Source organism: Pteropus vampyrus, unplaced genomic scaffold, assembly GCF_000151845.1.
Source record: "Pteropus vampyrus isolate Shadow unplaced genomic scaffold, Pvam_2.0 Scaffold263, whole genome shotgun sequence".
NCBI classification, from domain to species: Eukaryota; Metazoa; Chordata; class Mammalia; order Chiroptera; family Pteropodidae; genus Pteropus; species Pteropus vampyrus.
In genome coordinates, this window is record NW_011889044.1 from 580,687 (window position 1) to 585,873 (window position 5,187).

The 5,187-nt window shown below is 42.7% G+C and overlaps 1 long non-coding RNA gene across 3 annotated transcripts; it reads right to left on the reverse strand.

Annotated features, from left to right (window-relative positions):
- Positions 1-899: 899 nt before the first annotated feature.
- LOC105302203 lies at positions 900-5,181 on the reverse strand. 3 transcript variants are annotated; one of them, XR_002776255.1, is made up of 3 exons: positions 4,666-5,181; positions 2,636-2,843; positions 900-1,232 (listed from the first exon to the last, which is right to left on the reverse strand). It is a non-coding gene; the product is annotated as an uncharacterized LOC105302203 (long non-coding RNA). The 3 variants fall into 3 exon arrangements; XR_002776254.1 differs by having other exon boundaries at positions 900-1,999; XR_002776253.1 differs by having other exon boundaries at positions 900-2,843.
- Between the last annotated feature and the right edge of the window lie 6 nt (positions 5,182-5,187).

Sequence of the window (5,187 nt, forward strand, 5' to 3'; positions counted from 1 at the left end):
GATAAAAGACAGAAATTAAAACCAAAGGAAAAACTACATATCACCAAGTGATTTTGGTAATGATGTCGACTTACATTTGTATGAGTCTCTGTATGATAAAAAGCACTTCAGACAAAGCGTCTTTCTGTTCTTCACAACGAGGAAGCGTTTCAGACACAGAACCCGGAAGAAATTACTTGTTTATCCTTGTAATTGGGCAACAAGAAAAAAACTAGCTGGGGAATAGTATATCTAATAAAAATCTTCATTTGGCAACAGGTTTTTTCTTTTCTTTTTGGTCTGGGGAAAAGAAATAGCACGAACCTTAAGGTGGACTGCAGCAGGTCGCCTGAGGGGCTGGTAATGGAGGACGCAATGTGCTCTAAAAGCAGGAACTGGCATCGGTAAATGTTCCAACGGCCGCCTCATGGAAACGCAGCTTGTTTTCCAACATTTAAAATTGCTTTTAAATCTGTGTTCCCTTGAACTAGTTATATTACAGCTTCATCGAAGACAAAAATCTTCTAAGCTTGGAAATCATCCATTTCTTTTCTTTTTCTTTCTTTCTTCTTCCCTAAAGGCTTCACAGAACTTTTTGCCATATTTGCTATAGATGACGTGGGGGCGGAGGGTGGGGAACGCAGATTTGTCCTTTTCTTATTTTATTGATAATGGGTATTCGCTACTAATTTTCTTTGAATTATCTGTGCATACATAAAACACTCTTAATCAGATTAGAAACTATCATATAGAAATTCTTGGACAGATTATACAAGATTAATTTGTGCTTTAGAGAAAAAAACTCCAAACACTGAAATTCCAAAAGCCCTTCACTCCACACATCAGAAACATTGAGAAAAAGGGAAGCAGTCAGCATCTGCTTGAGGTGAGAAAGATGAAAACGATGGTGGTTTAATTTTGGTGAATTTCTTGCATGTTTATTTCCAAAAACTGGTAGAAAAACCAAACAGAAAATTGTGGTTGAAGTTATAAAGAAAGAGAAACTGAAGTGTTATTGGACAATTTGACACGTAATATGCTGTCATTTAAAAAATTCAGCATCCCAGTATTATATTTTGGAAAAATCTTTAAATGAAGTATTAACACTGCCACTTCTTTCTCGATGGACGCAAACAATGGCATCCACCTATGGTCAGCTCGGGTTTGTCCTGCGTGTGCATGGATGGGTGCAGTAGGATGTTTTCCTCCGAGTCACACTTTGGAGCAAGCTGTTCCACGCGTTTCTGTAAAAACTTTAATGAGCACATTGTTTAGATATATTTCATACTTCCCCATTAATCATTTAATCAGTGTCCCAATGGATTTTGCAAATCTATAAACAGGAAATCACATGTGCAATGCTTTCTTCTGGTCTGTGTCTTCTTGTACTATTATACTTTAAAAACGACTCTTAGTCGTCAGACGGCGGAACAAGCACCCGATTCCAGAAGTCAAAGAATAAGTTAAAAGGACAGAATACAGGGTTAACGCATCAGGCTGCAATATTAAGGACACCAGGCCAACCAGCAGCTCATTTTCTGTCCCGCGGCTTTTTGTAATTTCTAAACTTTTGGCAACACAGAGACGACTATGCATATTAAGGGTCGACTGAAGAAAGTAAAAGAAAAACCTCTCTCCTTTATGCCCACGTTACGCAGACAGCCGCGTCATCACGTGCACTGACGTTCCGCAGCGGGTGGCACTGCCCCACGTGCCCGGGCACGTTCGGGACACGGGGCTTGTTCCAAGCCAGACTCCCGCGGTCTCCTGACAACCCAGCGGTGGGAGAGGGTGGACATACTTCAAGTTCAAGCTGGGACCCCCACTCCACACAGACAGAGCCGTTGTTACACCTACAGCGATGGCAGCTGCTCCTTGTCTGCCTACATTCTCGCTGCGTGCCCACTAATAGCAGTTACTACGCCTGAAGAAAGCTGGCTGAGACCAGCATCAAGGAGATTTCTTCATTCCACCATTATCTTAACGCTTAAGGTCTAGGTTCTTGGCAGAGGTCTAGGTTCTTGAGAGGGAAAGATGCTCCTAAGATTTTATAATTGCTTGTTCTTAATCATTTTAAATGTTGCATGTAAGCCTTAGTGTCTTACTAAACAATATCCTGTCATTGTGAAGGAGCGAATGCCATCGGCACCAGGAGTCTTCAGGCACAAGGGACCCAGCCCTGCAGACGACGTCCCATGGAGAGTGTAAACTCCAGCATCTGTGCCCGTCACCACTAACCGGCAGATGTCTGTACACGTCTGGTACGTGCCAGTGCAAGCTGCTTCACGTGCACTGACGTGACGGCACGGCACAGCATCATCCACTTCTATCGCACTTGTACTAAAGTATTATAAAAACCGCACTGTAATGTAGGGATTGCAAGCAGGGGAGGGTAACTGACGGCATCACTTTCAGTCCGGATGTCTTGGAAAGGAGCGGTCGGGAAGTGCTGGGGCTCTCGGAAGGCTCACCTCCACAGATCTATGCTGCTTACTACAGAGCGAATGCTTGTGTCTCCCCCAGATTCAGATGCTGAAATCCTAATCCCCAAGGTGACGGTATTGGGAGATCAGGCCTTCAGGAGGGGATTATGTCATGAATGTGAAAACCTCACAAATGGCATTAGTGCCCTTATAAGAGAGACTACGAGACATACCTGGTCCCCTTCACCATGTGAAGACACGGTGAGATGGTCATCTATGCACCCAGCGGCAAGCTCTCACCAGACGACAGATGTGCCAGCACCTTGCTCGTGGCCTTCCCGGCCTCTAGAACTGTGAGACGTGTGGTTCTGTTGCTTACATGCCACCCAGTCTATGGGTTTCTGTTACAGCAGCCTGAACCAGGACACTGGTCTTGTTTAACTGAAATGAGAAAGGTACGAGAGTAATCCTTGCCGAGAGGGCCCAATATCCAGGCTAGTTTTGATGCTGACAAGAGCTCAGCGAGGTTCAACTGCATACACATACATAGGGGCCAGAACCTAGCGGTTTAGGGGTCTAACTGCAGGTTGGAGGGACAGTATCCTGGAACACTGTTTAAAGAGAGTGCCACAGGAAGCAAAGTACAACCAGAGAGCTTTACAAACTAGCTAACCAAAGCCTAAATACTGGACGTGCAGGAAATCCACAGGCTCTGTGGATTTCTTACAAAGACACGGTTTCTTACAAAACTCCTGCTAATAAGGGTGAGTTAGGGAGAGTGGTCTCAGATATTTGCTTACTGCTTTACGCTCCTCTTCAATTTGTAGCTATTTTTCGGGGGGGGGGTGTGGATTACAAAAGCAGTATTTTATGATAAAACTTGAAATGATATAAACATATTAATATAGAAAATAAAAATTCCCAACAAGTTTAGTTCTCCAGATAGTGGCCGACTGCTGCTTATCCCGCCATACATTTTTCTGTATATGACGGGAGGTATCATGACCTTAGAAGGCAGACTTGGGAGTCACACTGCTTGGGTGCAACTCTCAGCTCCGTCACTTACCAGCTACAACTGTGGGGCAAGAAGCTGACCTCAGTGCCGTGGAGTCCCATCCGTACGTGGGGCTGACACCCACCTCGTGACGCTGTGAGAGCAGCACAGGCACACAGGGCACACTCAGAACAGTGCCTGGGACACGGCAAGTGCTATTATTACACAATTATGTGTAAGTGGATAATCACCAAACATAAGCAAAGGGGTCTGTACGTGTAGCTTTATTTTTAAAAATTAGAATCATAGTATATACACTTTGGCAACAGTGTGTCTGGGTTGGATCTTCGTGATCCGTCTTCCACTCCTTTTTGGACTGACTTTCTTCTCTGCATGGTTTTTCTCAAGCTTGTTCTCTGTATCGCAGATTGCTTACATCTGTGTCAAATTTGTTCCTTGTTGTTTCAGATGAGTTTATTATTCCTTTAATATTAGTTTTAATGACTTTAAATGCATACGACATCAACTTCAGAAGGAACTCAAGATACAAACCTGCCCACATCCATCTACCTGATACCCAGTCCACCTAGCAGCTAGCGCTTTTGCCATTTTTTGTGGATCCTTCCAGAGGTGTGTATTTTTAAAGGAGCAAACACATAATAGTTTGGCATGAATGGTAGTACTCCACGGTCTCCCATCCATACCTCCTTCATATCGTACCTTGGGGAGCTGTATTATATGACATGATTATCATAAAAAGGTCTGCCTCATTCTCGTTAATGGCTGCATATTCCAACGTATCCATTGTCATAATTTATTTAGCTGGTCTCCAATTAATGGGCATTTATGTTATTTCCAATATTATACCTTCATAAATGATATTGCAATAAATAATCTCATACATACATCATTTTATATATATGTAACTTTACATACATTTTATACACATATCACACAAAGGATAAAGTCCTCCTACTGGCATTTTTATAGATATTGCCAATTGTTTCCCATAAAAAATTGCATGGCATTATTTTTGTCTTTAAAAAACCAACTATCTACATGTAGTTTAGTTAATCTATAATTTAATGTAGATAATTAGACTACACTTTAATATCATTTTAATTATCTACATTTTACTGCTTTTCCCCATACTTTCTTCATTGAGATATAAAATATTTGTAGACTCCTTACTGTGAATATACTCTTTAATTTAGAGTGTATTTTTAATTACTCAAATTTTTAATTTATAATAAATTTGTAACTTATTACCTGAAATTGTATCCTGGATAGTCTTCTTCCAGTATACATTTTTCAAGAGTCTTTTGCATGCTATGTTCTTTTTTAAAATTTTTATTCAGCTTTTCTTTCATCAAAATCTGTCATTTTGAGTAATAGAATTAGCCCCAGATTGATGACGAAATTTTTCCTGACTCCTTGCTCCATTTAGCAGGGGACTATTTGAGTCCTTCTTTCTGGACAAGACTTGGAGGGCTGGGGACTGACAGTTGTGTTCTCGGCTCTGATTCTTGTCTGTGGGCAGCAGTGAGGCAGGGGAGCATCCAGCTCTTGGGAGAGCCCTGGTCAGTTCCCGGCAGGAGACCCTGTGGGGACAGTGCCTTTGTCAATGAGGTCATCAGCCCTGATTCTCACTCCTCGCTCTCACCCTACCCCTTAGTTCTCCCAGCCACTGAACACAGGAGGGAAGGGAGTTTGTGGGCCAGCTGAGGTCAAACGCCAGCCGTGGTGAAGGGAGCTCCCTACTGGGCTCTCGTCCTCCCCGACCCCCACCCC